This window comes from Somniosus microcephalus, chromosome 24 (assembly GCF_052327205.1).
Source record: "Somniosus microcephalus isolate GS21.2 chromosome 24, FLI_Smic_1.0, whole genome shotgun sequence".
Classification (NCBI taxonomy): domain Eukaryota; kingdom Metazoa; phylum Chordata; class Chondrichthyes; order Squaliformes; family Somniosidae; genus Somniosus; species Somniosus microcephalus.
The window spans coordinates 29,868,762-29,894,474 of record NC_141010.1 but is presented as its reverse complement, the minus strand read 5'-3'; the positions used below and the strand labels follow the sequence as shown (position 1 = coordinate 29,894,474).

At 45.2% G+C, this 25,713-nt stretch overlaps 1 pseudogene across 1 annotated transcript; it reads right to left on the bottom strand.

Annotated features, from left to right (window-relative positions):
- On the bottom strand, positions 1 to 25,380 carry LOC147101166 (deoxyribonuclease-1-like; annotated as a pseudogene). Its single transcript, XR_015073455.1, has 10 exons — positions 25,218 to 25,380; positions 25,057 to 25,145; positions 24,311 to 24,394; positions 18,121 to 18,236; positions 14,742 to 14,854; positions 11,750 to 11,907; positions 11,539 to 11,635; positions 11,264 to 11,315; positions 4,235 to 4,439; positions 1 to 793 (listed from the first exon to the last, which is right to left on the bottom strand). The product of XR_015073455.1 is annotated as a deoxyribonuclease-1-like (transcript).
- Between the last annotated feature and the right edge of the window lie 333 nt (positions 25,381 to 25,713).

Genomic DNA, 25,713 nt, shown 5'->3' with positions numbered 1-25,713 from the left:
GTTCAGTCATAAGTCAAGATCACATTTTAAAGGATAATAAATCTGCTGTTGTTATAATTAATGGCATTGATGGGATGTATGCAGAAATAAGTGAAACACTTTTTATGTGCACTGAGTTAATTCATCTCAGCCTGGTTGACGGTGGGAGTGGTAGGACTCATAAAAATCAACATTTCATTGTGCAGTACACATGTCTGCTGCATATATGACAAATAAAATTGAATTGAATTGAATTGAGTGCTCCAATTGGTTTTAACATCCCTGGGGTAGGAAAGGGTAAATCAGCCAAGATTTCTGCCTCTTACTACTCCTGCTGGAAAATACATGTAGGGAGATCCGGTGGGGACTTGGTCAAGTAGCTGCTGAAACTCACTTGTTTAGACTGGCACATGAAGAATGGCCATTTGAGCAAGGTACTGAATGGCAATCGGTGTCTGTGAAATATACCCCAAGATGTATCGGCCCCTTTAGGAGATCAGGGAAAAAATCTATACAACAAGCACTTTGAAAATGTTGCCCACCTGGCAGATTTTGGATCCAGGTGTTCAGGGACTGAACCTGTCAGATAATGCTGCTTTTCGGGTTGAATTTGCTCCTTTTATTCTCTGGCACCTGGTGTCAATGTGGCTTTTCTGGTTCCAAGTATTTAGATGATAAGTTTATTTGTTTAATAAAACTGAAACACACACAAATTGCAATTATCAGTTTTATTCACTGTTTCGAGGAGTCATTCAAGGTTTTGGCTAAGCTTTCACACCTTCTGGAAAATTTCTCGCCATCATTACGTGGGGACCTGGAAGAAAAAGAAATAATTAATAATCCAAATGGTAAAATAATTAGCCTGGAATTTCCTGAAAACTTGCACTGTAGCAATGGTGCATCTGTGGCGTACGCCATTAGTATGGCGCAGGTTTTCCATGAAGCTATGCTATAAGTGACTCACGCCATTGCTTATGCTATGCCGGAATTTCCTGGGACCCCCCTACTCTACTCCTCTATGACCCTCGCTGAAACAGCGAGAGTTGCATTATTATAGCTCCGCCATTCTAAAAGCAAGGGCGATGTCGAGTTTGCTGCTTTGTTTGTTGCTGCCGCTGAGATTGAATCGGAGTGGCGCTGAAGACCTGGCAGCAGTGTGATTGATATTAAAAGAAAGACTTGCATTTATATAGCGCCTTTCATGACCTTATGACGTCCCAAAGCACTTTACAGCCAATGAAGTACTTTTGAAGTGTAGTCACGGTTGTAATGTAGGAAAGGAAGATAACTACAAAATTTTGCGGTAAGTGTTAGCGCCAGTGCTAAACTGGCAGGGAAGTTCGCGGGCATCGCTGACTTCGCCGTGCCTGGTTGCTAACCCCTTAGCATCTGGGGGGAGCGGTAATGGGGCGCTAACCCCTTAGCATCTGGGGGGAGCGGTAATGGGGCGCTAACCCCTTAGCATCTGGGGGGAGCGGTAATGGGGCGCTAACCCCTTAGCATCTGGGGGGAGCGGTAATGGGGCACTAACGGGAGGCGCAAAGCAGCCCAATTTCTCCCCCTTGGAGTTTACGGGGATCAACGGCCCTCCATTTTCGGCTGACAGAATAATCTTTTCATCCAGCTCTCTTTAATCAGATATGCTTTTACATTTAACTTTGGATAAACACCCAAATAATTCATGTAATACAGCGTGGTATCTGTACTCCGCCTAGCTGGAGATTTGCCGTAACTTTTTACCCATTAGCGTTATGGGGTCAGTACATTGGTCGTTGGCTGCGCCACTTCTGAATTGCCATTACCCTTGCTGTGCCATGTTCTAATGAGTTCTCCAGAAACTTTTGCCATAAATTTGCCACTGGAGGATTGAGGCGCACAATTGTCTAACTTTTGGCGCTTGTCGCCAAATTCACCATTCCAGGAAATTCCAGGCCAATATATCTCGAAAAGGTGTAGCTCTGCAAATACAGGAAAATCAGGTGGGGTCAAGTGCATGCCAATGAAGGGAGACCGGCTGATTTTATGTTCAGGGTTTCCTCATAACTGAGACCTTTGACACCAGGTATCAGCCTCATAGCTCTTGCCTGCACTGCCTCCAGAGCCAGAATGTCTCCCTGTAGTTTGTGACCACAACTGTTCTCAAACTGTGGACTGACCAGAGTGCGATAAAGTTTGATTAACACTTTAGCTGATTTATATTCTACTGTTTTGGCTGCAAAGTTCAACATTCTATTGGCTTTGTTGATTGCTACTCTACTATGGTTTGACATTTTGAACATTGAGTCTACTAAGTCTCCTTGGTCACTTTCAACTTCATCGTTAATTTTTTTTTTTTTTTAAGGGATGTGGGAGTCGCTGGCAAGGCCAGCATTTATTGCCCAACCCTAGTTGCCCTCGAGAACCGCTGCAGTCCATGTGGTGAAGGTACTCCCACAGTGCTGTTAGGGAGGGAGTTCCAGGATTTTGACCCAGCAATGATGAAGGAATGGTGATATATTTCTAAGTCAGGATGGTGTGTAGCTTGGAGGGGAACTTGCAGGTGATGGTGTTCCCATGCGCCTACTGCCCTTATCCTTCTAGGTGGAAGAGGTCGCGGGTTTGGGAGGTGCTGCCGAAGAAGCCTTGGCGAGTTGCTGCAGTGCATCTTGTAGATGGTGCACACTGCAGCCACGGTACGCCGGTGGTGGAGGGAGTGAACGTTTAAGGTGGTGGATGGGGTGCCAGTCAAGAGGGCTGCTTTGTCCTGGATGGTGTCGAATGTTGTTGGAGCTGCACTCATCCAGGCAAGTGGAGAGTATTCCATCACACTCCTGACTTGTGCCTTGAAGATGGTGGAAAGGCTTTGGGGAGTCAGGAGGCGAGACACTCGTTGCAGAATACCCAGCCTCTGACCTGCTCTTGTAACCACAGTATTTATGTGGCTGGTCCAGTTAAGTTTCTGGTCAATGTTGAAGGGGGGGTGGGGGGTGGTGGAATTCAGCGATGGTAATGCCATTGAATGTCATGGGGCGGTGGTTAGACTCTTGCTTGTTGGAGAGAGTCATTGTCTGGCACTTGTGTGGGGTGAATGTTACTTGTGACTTATCAACCCAAGCCTGAATGTCATCCAGGTCTTGCTGCATTCGGGTATGGACTGCTTCATTATCTGAGGAGTTGCGAATGGAACTGAACACTGTGCAATCATCAGTGATCATCCCCACTTCTGACCTTATGAGGAAGGGAAGGTCATTGATGAAGCAGCTGAAGATGGTTGGGCCCAGGACGCTGCCCTGAGGAACTCCTGCAGCGATGTTCTGGGGTTGAGATGATTGAACTCCAACAACTACAACCATCTTCCTTTGTGCTAGGTATGACTCCAGCCCGTGGAGAGTTTTCCCCCTGATTCACATTGACATCAGTTTTACTAGGGCTCCTTCATGCCACACTCGGTCAAATGCTGCCTTGATGTCAAGGGCAGTTACTCTCACCTCACCTCTGGAATTCAGCTCTTTTGTCCATGTATGGAACAAGGCTGTAATGAGGTCTGGTGCCGAGTGGTCCTGACGGAACCCAAACTGAGCATCGGTGAGCAGGTTACTGGTGAGTAAGTGCCGTTTGATAGCACTGTCGACGACACCTTCCATCACTTTGCTGATGATTGAGAGTAGACTGATGGGGTGGTAATTGGCCGGATTGGATTTGTCTTGCTTTTTGTGGACAGGACATACCTGGGCAGTTTTCCACATTGTTGGGTGGATGCCAGTGTTGTAGCTGTACTGGAACAGCTTGCTTAGAGGTACCTAGTTCTGGAGCACAAGTCTTCAGCATGACAGCCGGGATGTTGTCAGTGCAGGAAGTCACATCTACACCTTCGCAGGTGTATGGACCACCACTTTGCTGTATCCAGTGCACACAGCCGATTCTTGATATCACGTGGAATGAATCAAATTGTTGGAAGACTGGCTTCTGTGGTTGTGGGGACCTCAGGAGGAGGCCGATGTGGATCATCCACTCGGCACTTCTGGCTGAAGATGTGTCTTCTTCGATTCCACTGCCCAGCCTAGTTTGGTATCATTTAATCTTGTTAGGAAAGTGATCCTCCTGCAGAATGCCCTTAGAATGTAAATGTTTTGATTGAAACTTTGTCGCCTGCTTACTTTGTTTTCCGAATAGCCAACTGAGTCAAAAGGTGCGAATTTGTGCCTAGCATCGATTAGAAGAGGGGTCTCACACATTTTGGATAGATACTTTGCAAACAGGCCCTGCCAGCACAAACCTTAACAGTAGTTTCCATAGTCAGCACAGCAGTCGCCATATTTGAAACAGCTTGCGGTGCAGCTGCATGGCAAGTCATGTGAATATGCACCACAGCGTCCCGCGCAGGTAGTCACATCTACACCTTCACAGCTGCAGGGACCACCACTGATTCCACCACTGATGCCAATTCTCATCCCAGTCTCAGAATGCATCAGCAGTGTTGGCTACAAGAAAAAGAGAAAACTAGGTAAGGCAAGAGGAACCTCCACTCTGATCATTAGAAGGACCAGAATAACAACAGAAAACGCTGGAAAAACTCAGCAGGCCAGGGCAACATCCGTGGAGAGAGAAACAGAGTTAACGTTTCAGGTCGAAACCCTTCTTCAGAACTGAGAAAAAAGCAGGAAATGAAACAGATTAAAAGGCCAGTTTGGGGGCTGGGAAATGGGGGAGGGGATGAAAGAACAAAAGGGAAGGTCCGAGAGGTGAAGAGACATTAAGAGATATTCAAGGCGAGACGAGATGGTAATAGGACAGGTAAAGAGACAAAAGATGGCTCTAGATGAAGTGTGAAATGCGCTGGCAGAGTGAGAGACAGCTGCCACGTGGGAGAGGAAAAAAGGAAAAGGAAAAGGCACAAACCAAAGGTGTGGATCAAAAATATATAAAAATATAATAGGGGCCGAGGTTATGATCTGAAATTGTTGAACTCTATATTGAGTCCGGAAGGCTGTAAAGTGCCTAATCGGAACAGCTTGTGGCACACCAACACATTCTAATCAATTGCAAACTCGTACTTCTTTTCAAACAATATTCTTCAAAAAATGAATATATTTATAGATAGATGACTTTTACAATTTACCCTCTAATTTACTGCTCATATTGCCTCAAATGACTGTGCCACTCTTCCCTATAACTGCCAATTGCTATTAAAAATTACAACAACTTGTATTTATATATCGCCTTTAACGTAGTAAAATGTCCCGAGGCACTTCACAGGAGCGATTATCAAACAAAATTTGACACCGAGCCACATAAGGAGATATTAGGGCAGATGACCAAAAGCTTGGTCAAAGAGGTAGGTTTTAAGGAGCGTTTTAAAGGAGGAAAGAGAGGCGGAGAGGTTTAGGGAGGGAATTCCAGAGTTTTGGGCCTAGGCAGCTGAAGGCACGGCCGCCAATGGTGGAGTGATTAAAATCAGGGATGCTCAAGAGGCCAGAATTAGAGGAGCACAGCTATCTCGGAGGGTTGTGGGGCTGAAAGAGATTGGAGATAGGGAGGGGCGAGGCCATGGAAGGATTCGAAAACAAGGATGAGAATTTTTAAATGGAGGCATTCCTTAAACTGGAGCCAATGTAGGTGTTTGGGGGGGTGGAGTTAGTGATGGGGGTGGTGTTGGGGAGAGATTGTGGAGTTGGGGGGATGTTTACAGGTAAGCTTGTTGAGCCTGTAGGAAACACTCCTGCTCCTCCTGGCCCACAAGCAGTGTTATAAAGTCGGATCCAACACTTCTCGCCTCATTTTACCTGCCGGTTTCCTGAGGCCTGGGAAACCCCCTGGCATGGGTTAAAAATAGAAACCCTGTAAAAATAGAAGCCCGCAGCCTCCTTAAAAGGTTTCAACAACCGACCAGCCTCCTGGTCGCATGCCCCTCGTCCCGCCTCCGTTAAAACCGGAAGTGGGCGAGTTCGAGGCGGGTTGGGTTCCTGTTTCAGATTTCTAACTAATCTCCCACCCGACCCAAACCCTCCTGTTTTGGGGGTTAAAATTACCCCTGAAGTCTCTATAGGTCAACCATCCTATTAAGTTGACCACTTTTAATCAGCCTGGTTGAGTTAGAGAAGTTCTACTGTATCATTAAATAATATCAGACTAGAACTGGATACTTGTGCAGCCTGCCCACAGCATCACCAATAGTCTCATAATTGGCTGCCTCTACCCCAGTGTATTCATCTGGTGGGGGGTTGATGCTACTTGAATATCTCGACAGCCTGTTGTCAGAATAACTCCAAATGAGCACAATGCACTCTAGTCATACTCATATCGATTAGTAACAGCAGCACAAGTTTCAACTGATCTTAACAACCTGCAAGCTCATTTCTGAAAGAAATGTTCTTAACTATTTCAGTTACTCTTTCAAAATGTGAAAAACTGAGAATATCACTGAAACTGAGCTCTGGTGGTTTCAGATTATATCTCCGTTTCTCCCCAATTTTAACATCCAACTCCACCATCATTCTGGTTAAACAACAGTGGAAAACAGCCCATTGTGACTTCTGCAGGTGGGCCAATGACGAGGCAAACTAGATGGCTGAATGGCGTCTTTCCATTCTTTTTATGTTTCATTAAACTTTTCAAGTCAAAGTCTTTCTCAAGATAAAAATAAAACACCAGCTGTGTGTTTTGCTTTTCCTGGGATGTGCATGACTGGTATTAGGACCTGAGGGAATTACTCCACTTTTTTGCACTTGTCAGAAAGGGTGATAACCCTCACTTATGAATGCACAGCTTCTAAGTTACAGCAGGAGCATCAACCGGTTTTTAGAGATTTGTCAGTCCTGGGGGACGACCTTCTTTGTGGTGGAAGTAAGTTTATAACTTAATGTCATCTCAAATCTTGAAGAACTGTCAAAATGCCTTCCTAGTTGTCATAACAGTAAGTATTTACTTTATTTAGTTTTCTCATTTGAACGTCTGACAATTTTTGCTAGTTTTCTCCCCCCTTCTCCTCAAGCTATATCCGAACAAGATTTTATAAAAGAGTCAACCAATGGGGGCTATTTTGCCAGCCCTGGGGAGGCAGGTATGGAGGCGGGACTGCTAGGAAAATGGCCGAATTTGGGGACAAGTGGCAAACCCGCCCCCAACCTGCCTCCATGCCATCTTCCCAGGAGGCGGGTAGCCGTCCCGCACCGGGTCCCGTCTCCTTGGAGGCGGGAAGGGATTAAAGCCTATTAACTGCCTGTTAACAGGTAGTTAACAGGCAGAAAATAGGATTATTCACGTTTTGCCCTCAAGTGCGGGCTTCCAGAAGGCTCCGAAATCCGCCAGCTCAGCGAGGCGAGTAGTGGGTCTGCGGGGGTCAGGGGGGTGCAAAAGTGTGGTGTGAAGGTAAGTGATGGGTGCAAAAGTGTAAAGGTGAGTATCTGAGGTAAGTCCTAAGTGTTTTTAAAAGTGTACTTACCTTTGTTTCTTCCTGCAGGCTTCAGTTGGTTTCTATGCGAAGAGTCTCACACCTCCGTGTTGCAGATGAGAGATGGCCGTTGCATTCTCACATGCAACAAACATCTCAATTCTGTAAAAGAAGGAAGGTTGATGAGGTCTTGTATGCAAGACCTCATCAAACTGCAGAGATTGTCACTGTTTGACAGCTTCACAGAGCTGTCAAACGATGACAATTCATCTGTCAAAACTTTTGACACGTCATACGTTGACGTGCTCTGCAACCAGCTTTCCCTTAATTGGCCTGCTAAGCCTGCTGGACGGGCTTAACAAGGTCAATCAAGGGAAAATAGCGTGGGTTGGCCACAAATCGATGAAGGCGGGACTGAAACCCGACAGGCAGCAGATGCGCCTCCATTCACAACATCGCCCCCAATGTTCCTGTTTTTTATTGGGTGCATTGCCCCTTTAAGGGGCTGCATGGCCCATTCAAAATACCGCGCATGTGTGGTTTTCCCATTGAAAAGCCAGCGTGCCGGCAGTGCAGGAGGTCCAGAGAGCTGCGCGACTGCACAGCTTAAAGGGAACATTGGTCAGAACTCCTCTTGTTGGGGTATGCTTCCCTAAGTTCCAGCACCTCACCAAAGTGGCCATTCTTCAACTGTAAAACCAGACAGTGAATTACGGCAGGGGCACGATATGAAGTGAATCACAGCAAGCCTGATCCTGTCTTGCTCATCCGTGCTGTGATCACTGGATAACTATTGGGAGTAGAAGGAACCTTGGATACTTTTTGCTCTCATCTCCTTGGCCCAGGGATGCTGAAGCCAAGTGTACCACTGTTTATAGTGATAGCACAGAAAGGGGCCTTTTGTGTCTGTGCTGGCCCTTTGCTAAAACAATGCATAACTAATCCCATAGCCTCCCCAGAGCCTTGGACCTTGTCGGAGAGTTAACCCTACATCTTCCTGATTCAAATAGTTGTCAAATTTTCACTTAAATAATGTGATGGACTTTGCCTCAACCTCTCCATATGACAAAGCATTCCATGCTCCAACAATCTGCTGCATAATGAAATTTCTCCTAACTTCTCTCCTCACTCTCATACCTACAAGAAAGTCTGAAGGGGACACATGTAATCAAGGTGCAAGATTTATTGTATAGGCAGATCTGGGAGTATCCACCCCCACCCAGGAAATTATCATTTTTGACACTTTATTTGATGCATTTTCCAGTACTACAATGAACATGGCCATGGCATTTTTTCATCTAAATAGGAGGAGCATTTGCTTAATATTATTAGAAAGTACTTTCTATTTGCCATGTGGGAATTAATTATTTTCTTTACATGTTAAAACTTCTTTATCCCAATAGCAGCAGATAATCAATTACTGGGAGAAAACACGTTTTCATTGGCCCGGATTTTGTGGCAGTAATGACAATGAAACTGTCAGCATTCACCATCATTACTCCTCTGAAACTGACAGCAACTTCTAGAGTCGCACTGCGCAGATAAACGCGGAAATCCAGAAGCTGCCGTCAGTGATTCTACGCTTCTCCACAGGCTCCACTGTTGAACTCCTCGGATTCCTCAATCAATTCAAATCACTGAACTGACGAAAACTTCCCCTTTTACACTGGAATATTGCTGTTAAAAACACCCCAAAAAAAGTTAAGTCTTGTTGAAAGAGGTGTAACTGGGATTTTAACTGCGTACTGACTACTTAACAACCGTTCACGCCCTGAAAAACTATTTTAATATTTGTGGAACGTCAAATTTTTCCATGGTTTTTAATATCATTTTTATTAAAGTTTTATATAAGCTTCTACCTTAATCCCATCTGTACGTCCCACTCGGAAAAAGACCCGTTTATTCCAACTCTTTGGCAGACAGAAAGTAAAGAGTTGGAATAAACGGGTCTTTTTCTGAGTGGCTGGCAGTGACGAGTGGGGCGCCGCAGGGATCGGTCCTTGGACCCCAGCTATTCACAATATATATTAATGATCTAGACAAGGGAACTAGATGTAATATCTCCAAGTTTGCAGACGACACAAAGCTGGGTGGGCGTGTGTGCTGTGAGGAGGATGTCGAGAAACTCCAGGATGATTTGGACATGTTGGGTGATTGGGCAGAAACATGGCAGATGCAATATAACGTGGATAAATGTGAGGTTATCCACTTTGGTGGCAAAAACAGGAAGGCAGATTATCTAAATGGCAATAGATTGGGAGAAGGGGAAGTGCAACGAGACCTGGGTGTCCTTGTGCACCAGTCGCTGAAGGTAAGCATGCAGGTGCAGCAGGCGGTTAAGAAGGCAAATGGTATGTTGGCCTTCGTAGCGAGAGAGTTTGAGTACAGGAACAAGGATGTATTGCAGCAGTTGTACAGGGCCTTGGTGAGACCACATCTTGAGTATTGTGTGCAGTTTTGGTCGCCTTATCTGAGGAAGGATGTTCTTGCCATGGAGGGAGTGCAGCGAAGATTCACCAGGCTGATATCTGGGATGGCAGGAATGACGTATGAGGAGAGATTGGGTTGATTGTGCTTGTACTCGCTGGAGTTTAGAAGAATGAGAGGTGATCTCATTGAAACTTATAAAATTCTGACAGGACTGGACAGACTAGATGCAGGAAGGATGTTCCCGATGGTCGGGGAGTCAAGAACCAGGGGACACAGTCTAACGATAAAGGGTAGGCCATTTAGGACAGAAATGAGGAGGAATTTCTTCACCCAGAGAGTGGTGAACCTGTGGAACTCTCTACCACAGAAGGCGGTGGAGGCCATTTCATTAAATATATTCAAGAAGGAGTTGGATATATTTCTTAAGGCTAAAGGGATCAAGGGGTATGGGGAGAAAGCAGGGACCGGGTACTGAATTTGGATGATCAGCCATGATCGCATTGAATGGCAGAGCAGGCTCGAGGGGCCAAATGGCCTACTCCTGCTCCTATCTTCTATGTTTCTATGTTTATTTTGCTCTCTGTAAAATGATTAAAAAGTTAAGGAAGATCAGTGGATTCTACTTCCTGGTTTGCTGTCTGTGAGAATTCTTCAATGTGATTGGCTGCTTAGCCTGCTTGATGACATCACTGCTGCTGGACACTGGCAATCCCCTTGACGTGGCATCAGAATGAAATTAACGTCGGGAGAGGTGAAATCCAAGCCACAGAGATCACTAGATCTTTCTGGGCAGCTTTCTACGAAGCCAGTGAAATCAGGGCCAAATTAATTTTCTGTTTTTAAGAAAACTGCCTATAAGCAAGTAGATGCAAACCCAGTCATCTTTACCAGAGAATTATTCCAGTCAGGTTCTAGTTAATTTTAAACACTTTTATGCTTCACGGTTGATAGATTTTATTCTAAAAAGTAGGAAAAATTAAGTGAAATTTAGGTTTTCAACAAGCCAACCACAAGCGTCTGTCCTGCCTCCACCCTATCACAAACCTTCCCTTTTGTTCTTTCCTCCCCTCCCCCCTTTCCCTGCCCCTCTACTTGCTTAAAACCTGTTACATCTCTAACTTTTTCCAGTTCTGATGAAAGGTCACCAATCTGAAACGTTAACTCTGTTTCTCTCTCCACAGATGCTGTCTGGCCCATTGAGTATTTCCAGCATTTTCTGTTTTTATTTGACAACCATTGAGTTGCTTGTTTAAAGGAAAAATCTTAAACAAAATATTTTGTTAAAAACATGTAAAAAAAAGTCTTAACCACACGATGGAACATTGTATTGATTGGTAATGTTTTTCAACATTGTTATTCCTTATTTTTAGCAGAAGTTAATCTTACCAAGGTTATCCATGCTTAAACTCCACTATATTATTTTGTTTTATAATTATGTAGAGCAATTCTAATGGCCTCAATAAGAGGTACTGCTTATTTACTTACGATCGTCTTCCAGTTCAAGTTCAATAGGATAATGATCTGAGACTGCTTTGACCTGCAACATAGAATTAAATCTAAATCTAAAGTGTACATATGTTGATCAAAAATATATAAATAAATTTCTAATTCTTACACTTTATCAAAGACTATAATGCACCCTAATCAACTACTGCAATGTGTCTCCCCAGTATTATATTAGTATATAGTTTCTAATTTACTAATATTGTTAGGAATTTCTCTTACAACTTAACAAAGATACACATTATTTTCATTCTTACTTTATCATATGGGAGGTCAAAAGCTTTTTGGAAATTGAAAGGCTTGACTGAGCCGGGAACTATGGTGTTAAGTAATCCCTCTGTGGTCACAACAAACCTAAGGATAAGTACAAAACAATGTCAAAATTGGAAATGTGACTGGGCTGAACCAGTGCAGATGTTTTTGAAATTTAAAATACATGCGAAACAAATATTTCCATCTAAACCGTACCTGTCATAGGCACAGTCTGTGTATTTACTGACAGTTGTATCTATCTCATCGTCAATCAGCCAATGGAAATTCTTATGTTGACGTAATCGTATATTGGGCCAATCATGATACGTGACGTATCTACAAGCTGCGTTGTAATCTCCAAGTATCAGGATGTTCTGCATTAGAAAGCAAGAGACAACAAATGGACGATAGCAAAATACTGCAGACGCTGGAAATCCGAAATAACAACAGAAAATGCTGGAAAAGCTCAGCAGGCCAGGCAACATCCGTGGAGAGAAAATAGAGTCAACGTTTCGGGTGAAAACCCTTTGTCAAGACTAAAGAAGCACAGGAAATGAAATAGATTAAGAGGTCAGCCTGGCCTCTTAATCTATTTCATTTCCTGTGCTTCTTTAGTCTTGACTAAGGGTTTCGACCTGAAACGTTGACTCTATTTTCTCTCCACGGATGTTGCCTGGCCTGCTGAGTTTTTCCAGACAACAAATGGAGTTAGACTTAAAGTGTTCTATTGCTCTGAATAAGCAAGCCATGATTAAAGGGGGGAAATCAAACAATCAAGTGTACAGAACATCCACTGCATCTTCCAAAATACTCCATACTTTGCTTCAAATAACACAATATAACCTAAAACAAATGTTAAATAAAATTCCTTTTAGGAGTAGCCTATTTGGAAGAAAGTATCAACAGAGGGAGCTTCACTCTGCATCTGGTTGTGCTTTAATTCACCTGGAAGTGCCTGACATTGACACTAGATGCAACTGCGAATATACTGTGACCAAACAGACGAGAAGGTAAATAGTCAATAGTTGAACCCACAGAGGGGTGTGGGGTCAGTTCGGAACAGATGCGCTGGTAGTGAATGTGAATTCAGAGATCTTGCTCAATGAAATGAATGTATCCAGTGTGAGCCAGTCTGCATCTTGGTTTGATTTTTTAGTAGAGTAATGCTTGTTCAGGCAGTAAAGAGAATAAAACTAAGTGGATCATTTTAACCTAGCGTGCCTAGGTTGGGATGGGATCTGGTTGGTCACCTGTTTTACACCGCGCCCGATTTTACTCTTCATTGGGTGTAAACGGATGTCGGCCCAAACCCTGCTGGATGGGCCAAATTAATATTACCATCTAACTTTATTCTGATTAAGAATTAATGAAGCATTTAGGTGGTGACCCAGGATTAAAGTAATACTATGGATCCAAAAATCCTCTGGCCTGCTCCACAAGATTAAGTGCGATGTGCCGCTGATCTCTGCTCCTGACTCCACTGGAGTATCCATGCTCAGGGCAGGGTCAGTTTATTAGCCGGGCTTTGGCAGGTGCCTACGCCAGATTAGGCGCATCTTGGGCACTTGCAAGAGGAAGGGCAGGAAATATGCCCCCTTTCTAGGATGGCTGATCAAAACATGTCCCTGCAGCATTGATGGGATTTTCCAGGCTGAGAACCCAGTGGAGCCTAGCTGCCCCCACAGCTACCTGTGTGCAGCCAGATTGCCGAGTGGAATCCTAACATGGGCCAGCCCTCCCCATGGCCCTGCCTTCTCAGATGTCATGGGCCATGATCGGGGTGGTGAGACGTTTCGCCTGCTCCGGTTCTGTTGGAAACTGGCTACTCTCGATCTTCTGAGCCGCCTACATTTTTTCCCCTTGCGGGCCTCCAGGGCTTACACCACAACCCCAGATTGCCAGTGAACGTGAGGATTTTGGGGCCCTGTATACTGTTTAACAATTTGCCTGTCCAAACATCCCACATTCTTGATAAATGGAACCCATAAGTTTTATTTATTTATTTATTTCTTTAAAAAAAAAAAATATTCATTGATGGGATGTGGGCGTCGCTGGCTAGGCCTGCATTTAGTGCCCATCCCTAATTGCCCTGGAGAAGATGGTGGTGAGCTGCCTTCTTGAACCGCTGCAGTCCATATGGTGTAGGTACACCCACAATGCTGTTAGGAAGGGAGTTCCAGGATTTTGGCCCAGCAACAGTGAAGGAACGGCGATACAGGTCCAAGTCAAGATGGTGTGTGGCTTGGAGGGGAACTTGTAGGTGGTGATGTTCCCATGCGTCTGCTGCCCTTGTCCTTCTAAGTGGTAGAGGTCGCGGGTTTGGAAGGTGCTGTTGAAGAAGCTTTGGCGAGTTGCTGCAGTGCATCTTGTAGATGGTACACACTGCAGCCACAGTGCGCATGGTGGAGGGAGTGAATGTTGAAGGTGGTGGATGGGGTGCCAATCAAGCGGGCTGCTTTATCCTGAATGGTGTCGAGCTTCTTGAGTGTTGTTGGAGCTGCACTCATCCAGGCAAGTGGAGAGTATTCCATCACACTCCTGACTTGTGCCTTGTAGATGGTGGAAAGGCTTTGGGGAGTCAGGAGGTGAGACACTCACCACAGAATTCCCAGCCTCTGGCCTGCTCTTGTAGCCACAGTATTTATATGGCTGGTCCAGTTCAGTTTCTGATCAATGGTAACCCCCAGGATGTTGATAGTGGGGGATTCAGCGAGTCAGTTGAGTAAATTTTGCTGGGCAATGAGATTAATATACACAGGCAGATTGCCAGTGTACCGGTGCTCTATGTTGTAGAGTGGTGTGATGTGGGTTTGTACCCACAGCTCACCATATGGCAAATTTCAGATCTAGGTTGCACATCAAGAGAGATGGCAAGCGTGGTCCTGCCAGTGTCCCCACAGGATTCAAGGAAAATCAGAGATTAAGTCGAGCTAAGGCTGCACTTGTGACCAACCATTCTTGTGTTTGAGAATACAAGTTGGGTACAAGCAGAGCCCTGGAAGGAAATGGGCTGTCTAACTCCCTCACTGGGGAACTCTAAACACCACTGAGGGGGAAAAACCTAAAAGAGTGGAGAGAAAAATAGGGATAAATGTAAAACGTTGATCGCAAACTGCATGAAATAATTTAGTTGAGCAGATAAATGTGATGGATTTATTTCTACAATTATGCTGATTGAACAGTTGCTGCTTAGCCTCACCCACCGTACCTCTGTATTGAAGTGATCTCTTGCATCAGCCCAAACATCATACAACGCATCGACCTCTCTGACTGCATAACTTGGACTGGTGTGGATGGCTACGAGGATGAAATCCTTGACAACTGTCAATACACATTGTACCGGATGTTAATAAAGAGTTTGTGAAGGCTGTTTACTGTACTACTTAAATCTCGCTTATTGAAGGTTAAAGACAAAAAAAATGGAAGCAGAACTATATCTAGATTTCTATTTAAAAGATATAGGGGGAAAAATTCAGTATCGCCCCATTTGGGGCGCCATTATTGGCCGTGTGCAAAGTTTAGTGCCTGGCGCTAATTATCACCTCCGACAGCAAACTTGGCTTTTATCGCCCCTGGGGGTGATTGGAGCGCTAAATCAGGCACTTCACACCTGTCTTAAGGCGCAAAGGCCGAGGCGCTACCTCAGAGTGCTGGCAAAGCAAGGAAGGGCAAATCAAAATAAACCTACAAAGTGCTGCTCAGTACTCAAAACTCCTTCACACAGCATTGAATCTCTCCAGAAGTCTCTCTCTCTCTCTCTCTCTCAGGTGCAAAAATGTCGCCGACAAAAAAAGGCAGGAAGCGGTCGCCTTTAAAGAGCGCTCCCCCAGTCCCTTCCTGACTGCAAAACGCTTCCCTCAACCTGTCGTTGCTAGCGGCAGGCGGTAAGGCAGGGGGCGCCACTCAATATCCGGTCCGGGGCGCTAACGGGGCGTTGCGCACTCGACTGACGTCACAATCTGCCAGTGCAGGAAATCGTGGCGGTGTTTAGTGCCGCCGCAAAATGTCTAGTTAATTTTGCGAGCGGTGCAAACATCGCCGCGCCCGGGCGCTAGTTGCTTTGTGCCCCATTAGCGGCCTCTTAAGGCACTAACGGGAGGTGCAAACAACTGAATTTTTCCCCCCCATAAAAACTCCACTCTATAGCATTGCCTTCAGGAGCTGCACAAATAAGAAAATAACATCAGGGAACAAGCTACGATGAGCCTGCTTTTTAAAAAAATAATGGTTTCTCTATGAGCAAGGGTATAATACACAATGGCCAAGGGTTTCTACTTTGGGTGCAAACGGTGATCTGGGCGCAAATTGCGCTCAAAATCGTGCTAGTTTTCAGAACTGAATTTTTTGCTAAAGTTTCCGCTCAAACTCATTTGCATATCACCAAATGTAAATTCTTCCATGAACCAGCGCAATCGGGCAGCGTTTTAGAACGTACTTTAAAAAAAATTCTTGCATTGAAAACTATTCCTTGATATATTTAAGAGTGGTAACCTGGTGCAGTTTCATTAACACAGCTACAAATGGGTTTATCACAAAAAAAAACATTTTTAATCAGTGTCTAGTCCACCACCTGTGAGTAACCTGATTTTAAATAACTGAAAATGACTTTAAAAAAACTATACAGAACCATTTGCTAATTAAATTGGTGTACAGTAGTCATTTTCTTAGTAAATTTAAAAAAAAAATTAAAAGCTTTTAAAAAGTGCCGATTAGTGCCCTTGTGCCTAAAAAAACAGTAGCTTAATTTTTCAGTCTCTTCAAAAGTCCTCAAACAGGTGCAATTAGAGGAAACTTGCCATGATGATTAATTCCAACTGGGGGTTTTGTCGACGGGGCCGGCTTTAAGCACGATGATTTTTAAATGAGCGCAAAAGAAACTTGATTTGTACTAGTTGTAATTTGCGCTTGAAATTTCTTAATTTTTTGCACTAGTTTGGTCGATTTTTTTTCTTTGCACTGAAAATACCAGTGTAACCAGGCCATTGTGTGTTATGCCACAGGCTATAATGAATTGGAGAATGAGGAGTGTATTGTACCTGTATACAGGTTTTAATGTGTTCTAAAATGGATATATAATTATGTAAAAGTAAAATAACCCTCATTATACGGTGGGACGGTGTGTTAGAGAACTAACATGAGGTCCCATGGGATAGTAAGGTGCACATTTCTTTGACAGCATCTTCCAAACCCACGACCTTAACCATCTAGAAGGACAAGGGCAGCAGGCGCATGGGAACACCATCACCTCCAAGTTCCCCTCCAAGTCACACACCATCCTGACTTGGAAATATATCGCTGTTCCTTCATCGTTGCTGGGTCAAAATCTTCCCTAACAGCACTGTAGGGGTACCTTCATCACAGGGACTGTAACAGTTCAAGGCGGTGGCTCACCACCACCTTCTCAAGTGCAATTAGAGATGGGCAATAAATGCTGGCTTTGCCAGTGATGCCTACATCCCAGGAATGAATTAAAAAAAACATTTGTGCTTATAATTTCCCATATGGTGATTTCCTGATCTCTGCCATCCTGGTAGAGGGAAGCACCAGAGTTCAAGTATTCCCTCAGCAAGAGGGAAAGAGCATCAGCTGGTGAATTACTGAATGACCTGCATCCGCATGCTGAAGTGAGGTAATAGGAAACACGAGGAGCAGCCATCTTTCCTTCCCTCCCTATCTCTGTAATCTCCTTCAGCCCCACAACTCCCCCCACCGCCCCTGCCCCCGAGATACCTGCGCTCCTCTAATTCTGCCCTCTTGAGCATGCCTGATTATAATTGCTCCACCTTTGTTGGTCTTGCCTTCTGTTGCCTAGGCCCTAAGCTCTGGAATTCCCTGCCTAAACCTGTCCGCCTCGCTACCTCACTTTCCTCCTTTAAGACGCTCCTTAAAACCTCCCTCTTTGACCAAGCTTTTGGTCACCTGCCCTAATTTATCCTTATGTGGATTGGTGTCAATTTTTTTGTCTTAAAATACTCCTGTGCAGCGCCTTGGGACGTTTTACTAGGTTAAAGGCGCTATATAAATACAAGTTGTTGTTGTTGTGTCAGCTGGCTTGCGTCAGAAGGAGGAAAAAAATATTAAAAATTGACGACCAAAAAAAAATCCTTACTCTACCATTTTCCCACAGTCTTAATAATAATTAACGAGTTGTCCTTCATTACATGTCATAGGGTTTATGATATAAAGTGAATCGGGACGTGGAGCCGAAAGCCACTCAAACCAGTTCAATTTGTTCATGATACTGACTATGTAAAAGTCAAACATGTAGCTGACAGCATCCTGGTGCTGATTAATGCTGACATTTAAAAATCTGCAGCACAAACCAGTTTTCCTGAGTCCCATATTTCTCTGTCAGAGCCCAAACCAGTGTAATATGGCAGTAAATTATTTGTACTTGCAGTTAAGGAGCTGGCTACTAACAGCATATTTCATCGGGATGGAAGCTGATCTCTTTTCCACTTCAGTTTTGTGCCTCAGTTTTTCATTTGTCTCCAGGCTCAGCAGAATCATTTACTAGCTTTAGTGTAGCCAAGATTTTCTCAAAACAATGAAAGAAACGCTTAGTTATAAGATGACTAAGACCTTACTTGTAGTGAGGGAATGGAAGTGCACTATAAAAGGTTCACGGATGAAAGTGTCAGTCCCACACTGTTCACAACCATCGTCAAAGTGATACCATGCCATAGGCTTGAGAATATTCTCTCTGTCAGAAAATAAAACATGGAGAATTAAACAAAGTCAGTAGCCATATTCGATTGCCAGGTAAATTGTATTTGAGAGCTACCAAACATCGTATTTATACAACAATTTTACAAGTGTTCTAAATATAGTCTAACTGAGAACGTTTCTTTGAATGTTTACCTATAGCATTTCACGCAGCAAAATCTACATTTCCCCATCAATTTTCGTCCCGTTTCCCCTGAAAGCACTGATTCACGTTCACGGATGTTTCCCATAGTGTAAGAATATTTTGCATATATACTTTTGCAGCTGCTGGAGTTAAGTGGCTGCTGGAAGCAGGTCAGTCATGCTTGGTTAATCACCCAAATTGGATTTAACCAGTTCTATTGATGTAATGTCTGGCGAAGCTTCGCTCAGAAATGAACAGCCGCTGAAGCGCTGAGTATAAATTATTGTGAATCATTACACCATGGGCGCTGTCCACCCTCTGCTACCTCATCCATGCGCCCATCTTTCATTTGTGAGTGTAGGCAGCGAATGTCAGCAAACTGTTTGACTCTGTGTGGGGTCATCCTGACCTCACCTGACAAACACACTGGCACATTGTCCAGCAGGGGCTTACTGCCTGCCAATTAGGAGCAGAAACCCTGGCTGATTTTTTTCTCCTTCCTAACCCAGGTATACTGAGGTGCGTTGTAGTACTTTAACTTCCCCCCGCAGCTGAGATCAGCTGATTCGGCCCAGAGGAATAAACCTTGGACCTTCTGTTTTCTTGGCTTAGTTCAGATCTACATTTTTCAATCGCTTTTTTAAAGGCTTTTTTTGAACAGATAAATTAAAGTTTAGCGTAGAATTGTGCACCAATTGGTTCCGCCTTGACATTATGTGGTAAACCACTGTATTGTATATTGCCACCTCTGGGTGGCGCTGTGTATGGAGGCATGCCTCAGCTGACTCCACCCACCACTGTGTGGGTTTCGTTCAGACTTGTTCAGTCACTCACGAAGAAGCATGGTCTCTTCTTAGCTAATAAAAGCCTTATTCATCTCTTCTTTCGACTCATCATCTCTTCTTCGACTCATCACCTTTTATGAAGTAATTGATAAGCGTATCAATTTTATTAGCTAAAAGTTAAATGGCGACACCTGAGGAGCAACAACAGCAACGGATACAGCAGACATTGCTGAGAGCCCTCAGACCACCACGCCTGGACCTCGACCCTCAAGATGTGGGTGCATCAGCCAAGTTTGAACACTGGCTGAGCTGCTTCGATGCCCAGTAACCAGGCCCAAAAATGCTATTTCTGTGGCCAGTTAAAACATCCCAGAGCGCACTGCCCAGCTAAGACAGCTACCTGCTCGGGCTGCGGGAAGAAAGGCCATTACGCTAACGCCTGCAAGGGGAAGCCAGCCAGCAGCGCAGCGTGCGGGCCGTGGGAGCAGCCATCTTATCCGCCATTTTGTGTACCCCCGGCCGCATGGCATCCGCCGCCATCGTATCCAACGCACTCAACCGCCATTTCGTCACCGGAACCGACCACCGTCTCGGCGGATGACTATAGTGACTCACTAAGCCACATACTGGCCTCCGTGACGCTGGATCAAGGCCACCCTCACCATCTATCCAGCTCCATGATGGATATCGCGGTAAACGGCCGCGCCACCAGTTGCCTGATCGACAGCGGGAGCACAGAGAGTTTCGTCCACCCCGACACGGTACGTAGCCACTCCCTCACGATTCTGCCAACGCACCATCGCATTTCTATGGCGTCCAAGTCCCAGTCAATGGACATCAGCGGCTACTGTGTGGTGACCCTGTCAGTAGGGGGCACTGAATATCAAAAATTTAAACTGCTAGTCCTGCCCCGTCTTTGCGCTGCCGTCCTGCTAGGGTTGGATTTTCAGTGCCACCTTAAGAGTGTCACACTAGCATACGGTGGACCCCTCCCCCCACTCACAGTCTGCAACCAACAACTTTTAAATCGCCCGCTGCAAACCACCTGCAGCCTTTCCACATTAAAAGTCCCCCCCCCTCCCCTGTTCGCTAACCTCACCCGCGACTGTAAACCCATCGCTACCAAAAGCAGGCGGTACAGTGCCGGGGACAGAGCTTTTATCAGCTCTGAGGTGGAGCGGCTCTTGAAGGAGGGCATTATCGAAGGTAGCACTAGCCCCTGGCGAGCCCAGGTTGTAGTCGTTAAAACCACTGCAAAACGCCGCATGGTAATCGACTACGGCCAAACCATAAACCGGTACACCCAGCTGGACGCGTACCCCCTCCCTCGCATATCTGATATGGTCAATCAGATTGCGCAATACAAAGTATTCTCCACCATCGACCTTAAGTCAGCGTACCACCAGCTGCCCATCCGCCATGAGGACCGCCAGTATACTGCCTTCGAGGCAAACGGCCGCCTCTACCACTTCCTTAGGGTCCCCTTCGGCGTCACCAACGGGGTTTCGGTCTTCCAAAGGGAGATGGACCGAATGGTTGACCAGAACGCGCTGCGGGCAACCTTCCCCTATTTGGATAACGTCACCATCTGCGGCCACGACCAGCAGGACCACGACGTTAATCTAGCAAATTTCCTCCGTACGGCCCAACGGCTGAACCTAACGTACAATAAGGAAAAATGTATGTTTCACACCAAGCGCCTGGCCATCCTCGGCTGCGTGGTGGAGAACGGAGCCATCGGGCCCGACCCCGACAGAATGCGCCCCCTAATGGAGCTACCCCTTCCCCACTGCCAAAAAGCACTGAAGAGATGCCTGGGGTTTTTCTCCTACTACGCCCAGTGGGTGCCCCTCTATGCAGACAAAGCCAGGCCCCTCATCAAAGCCACCTCCTTCCCCCTGACACCAGAGGCGTGTGCAGCCTTCACTCTTATCAAGAACGATATCGCGAAGGCCGCAATGCACGCGGTGGATGAGTCCATCCCCTTCCAAGTGGAGAGCGATGCCTCCGACTTCGCCCTAGCCGCGACCCTTAACCAGGCAGGCAGACCCGTGGCCTTTTTCTCAAGGACCCTCCAGGGCCCCGAGACGAGACACTCCTCCGTCGAAAAGGAGGCCCAGGCTATTGTAGAAGCGGTGCGTCACTGGAGGCATTACCTGGCCGGGAAACGATTTACCCTGCTCACTGACCAGCGTTCAGTAGCTTTTATGTTTAATAATAAGCAGAGGGGTAAAATCAAGAACGACAAGATCTTGAGGTGGAGAATCGAACTCTCCACCTACAATTATGATATCTTGTATCGGCCAGGGAAACTCAATGAGCCCCCAGATGCCCTATCACGTGGTACATGCGCCAACGCGCAGAGTGATAGGCTGCAGTCCCTCCACAATGACCTCTGCCACCCGGGGGTCACCAGGTTTTTCCATTTTATCAAATCCCGTAACCTGCCCTACTCCATCGAGGAGGTCAGGACCATGACCAAGAGCTGCCAAATCTGCGCCGAGTGCAAACCGCACTTCTATAGGCCGGACAGAGCAAGCCTGATCAAGGCCACCCGCCCCTTCGAACGCCTGAGCGTCGATTTTAAAGGGCCCCTCCCCTCCGCTGATCGCAATGTGTACTTCCTCAACATAGTTGATGAGTACTCCCGTTTCCCCTTTGCCATCCCTTGCCCAGACATGACCAGTACCACGGTCATCAAGTGTCTGAATGACATCTTCGCTCTGTTCGGGTTCCCCAGCTATATACATAGCGACAGGGGCTCATCGTTCATGAGCGACGAACTTCGGCAGTACCTGCTAACAAGAGGTATCGCCACGAGCAGGACCACCAGTTACAACCCCCGGGGGAACGGCCAGGTGGAAAGGGAGAACGCGACGGTTTGGAAGGCAGTCCTCTTAGCACTAAAATCTAAGGGCCTTCCGACCTCCCGCTGGCAGGAGGTCCTCCCTGCAGCGCTTCACTCCATTTGGTCACTGCTTTGTACTGCCACTAATGCGACCCCTCATGAGAAAATGTTCGTTTTCCCCCGGAAGTCTACATCGGGAACCTCGCTACCGGCATGGTTGACTTCTCCTGGGCCCGTCCTACTGCGGAGGCACGTGAGGACGCATAAAACGGACCCCCTGGTCGAGCGGGTGCACCTCCTACACGCTAACCCCCAGTATGCCTGGGTGACATACCCAGACGGGCGGGAGGACACGGTCTCCATACGAGATCTCGCACCCTCGGGTACCCCTGAATTACCACCGTTATCCCCCTTACCACCGTTATCCCCCTTACCACTGTTATCCCCCACCACCCCTCCCAACCCAACCCCTGCAGACGGCATGCCAAAGCCCCAGGAATCTTCGCCAACCACCCAGACACCAGACCCGACGTCGGATGCTGCAACACCACCGCCGCCACCACGACGATCAGGACGTCAGACAAGGCCTCCTGATAGACTTAACTTGTAGTACCCTTCACCCCGCCGGACTTCACATTAAACAAGGGGTGAATGTGGTAAACCACTGTATTGTATATTGCCACCTCTGGGTGGCGCTGTGTATGGAGGCATGCCTCAGCTGACTCCACCCACCACTGTGTGGGTTTCGTTCAGACTTGTTCAGTCACTCACGAAGAAGCATGGTCTCTTCTTAGCTAATAAAAGCCTTATTCATCTCTTCTTTCGACTCATCATCTCTTCTTCGACTCATCACCTTTTATGAAGTAATTGATAAGCGTATCACATTAATTAGTAACCAAGCAGGATACAATTCTTCAGGATCTTGTTTAGTGTGAAATGTAGTAGGCAGACTGCTAGATATTGTCAGGAGCATAATCCTTTCATTTTAGTAGAAGCCTGGCTCATCTACAGAAATTAGTCGAATTACTGTAGTACAAATCAGATACAGATTTCAAAACAAGATGTGGCACCTTAAATTGTGTCATAAAACAGCAACAGAAAGAAATTAGAGTAATGCCAAGTTCAGGTCTGTGTTTGCTAAATCTGTAGGATGTTAATTGAATTAAATACCACCACTGAGTTTGTTGGTGTCATTACCTACATAAATTTAATATTGAAAGTACAATATCATTTTGTCCAAAAATTATCACAACTGGAAAAGCCATGACCAAAAATGATATCAGATCTTAGCGATACAGCAGATTCTGAATCGGATTTTCACTTTTTTAAATAAATTACTTTTTCACCTTTGGAATTGTTCATTCCAAAAATTGTGCTTTATCTAAAAAATCAATTAATACTGTCAAATTCACACAAAGTGTAAAAAAGAATAAGACCATGAGAAAGAAAGGTAATTGTTTCAAACTAACTTCTGCTGACCTTGGATTCTTCAAATTTTCCTCAGCAGCAGCAATTCACCTCTAATTGATCTCAAGAAGTTCCTTAGAGACAGCAATTGGACAATGCGGCCTTAAAGGAACCGGCTAGGTTAAGCACACTTACACCTTAGTGGATTATGTGATGTAATATTCCTGTCATTATAAAGCAACACATCGTCTGACTTACCAAAGCAATGCCATGGGAATACCTGTTAAGTTTATATACTACATTACATTTTTAAACCCCAAATTTACCCACTAATCCAATTAATCTGCATAGATCCTGGTTGCAATGGTAACAGAGGAGAGCAGTCTGGTGGGCAGAGTGCTGATACGTTGGACAGTGAACCAGGAGCTATCAATTGGAATGGAAATGCGAGGCAACAGCATAACTATAATAACATAATATAACAGTAGCTATAATAGTAGTAAATTGGACTGTCAATAGTAGACACTGAGTATGAACCATAATACATTCAGTTCTGGGAGGGGGTGTGGAATAGTGTAAGGGGAGGTTGCCATTCAGCTAGGTTGTTCTGATATGGAAAACTGACAGAAAGGCACTTTCCTACATTACTCAAGTGTATCTTTTACAGGACCATCAAAGAATATTATTTGTGTAAATTCCACAGACTGTCTGCCTTTCATTTTACCAAACAAGGAAGATCATGTAGTTATGGGGTGGGGGAACTAACTGAAGCTGAGAAAATAGAACAATTTTTACAGAGCAAATAAATGAATCCAGACAACTTAACCCAACTCTCCAATGCTGCAGTGATGGGAGATGAACCGCCTGGACTGAAGTAGAAGACTTACTTGTACACAAATGCATATTTTTCTCTATATGAACTGCGGCCAAGGTAGTCAGAGATGATGTAATTGTAGTGCGATTTGGTTGAACTGAAAAACAAATAATTTTTGTTGCTTAACTTTCCAGATGGAAGAATATACAAAATCTTTAAGTTGTAAACCAATATGAAAAATAAACTATCTTTAAAAATGGGATGTATTATGTGATGAATCCAAACTTTGGTCTCAGTTTTCAAGAAAGAGTGAGTTCTGTTTCCAACTTCAGTTAGTATATCCAATACCACTGAAGTGCATCCATTGGTCAGAAAATCTTACTCAAGAGTAGCGTAAAAGCTTCATCAGAGAGAGGAAACTAATTGTTAATGTGAATAGCCATTATTCAAATTGGTAACATTTAGCATAACACACTGCTGGTGCGATGTACAGATTCATGGATTGATAGGCTTCCCCACCCTCCCATGACCACAAGGCCCTTCTAACCCCCCTCCCAACCATTTACCTAAGTTTCCAGGACCGTTCCTTTGGTAGTGGCCTCCTGCCTCCCAATATTACGCTCCCACCCACTAGCCAGCTGCCGCTTCCTGCCAGTTTTGGGCAGAAGACCGATGGGGCCTGTGCAGATGAGTCCTGGGAGTTAAAATCTCCCAGGCCTCGTGTTGCCAAGGTCGGGACAGTTTATCATCTGCCTCGGCCCCGGCCTGCATAACTCCTGCCTCGAGTTAAAATCGGGGCTAAAGTTTCTACTTACTTACCGATTCAGTTCTGTCACGAGTTCTGTAATTGCTGAATTATCAGCTTCCATGACTTCTTCAATGGTGATGAGGTCATACCTTTCTAAAATCTAAAAGAAAATGAAAATAAGTGTGTGCTCAATCTGCTTCTGTCGCACAATATTTGATTTGATTGTGCTCACCTGGATGAGAATGTCAAGAGTCAAGTAATCATTGACTTTCGACTGATCAAATCTCTGGATGTTAAATGCTGAAATCTTAAGCCCTTGACTTCCCTGCACAAAGCAGCCAATCACAATCAGCATCACAAGCAATGCCATAGTTGTGAACCCTGGATTAAAAGAGAAATGGACAATTAAATAAGGCAAACACTTTAATACTCAAGTTGAAGTTTAATTAGACACGTACCAGTCGAGGTAATTGTGCAACATTGCAAGATGTTGATCTAAGCATCAATGTACTCGCATAAAATAATTTGAGAGTTTCAGTTCTTGTATACAAATGCTAACAGTTTTATTGTTCTTTTGGGATACAAATTATTTCCATGAATGATGGATGGTACATGCATTGACATTTCAAACTTCTCTCTCATGCTGGTGGTGTTTATATCTGAGGAAGGACGTTCTTGCCATGGAAGGAGTGCAGCGAAGATTCACCAGGCTGATACCTGGGATGGCA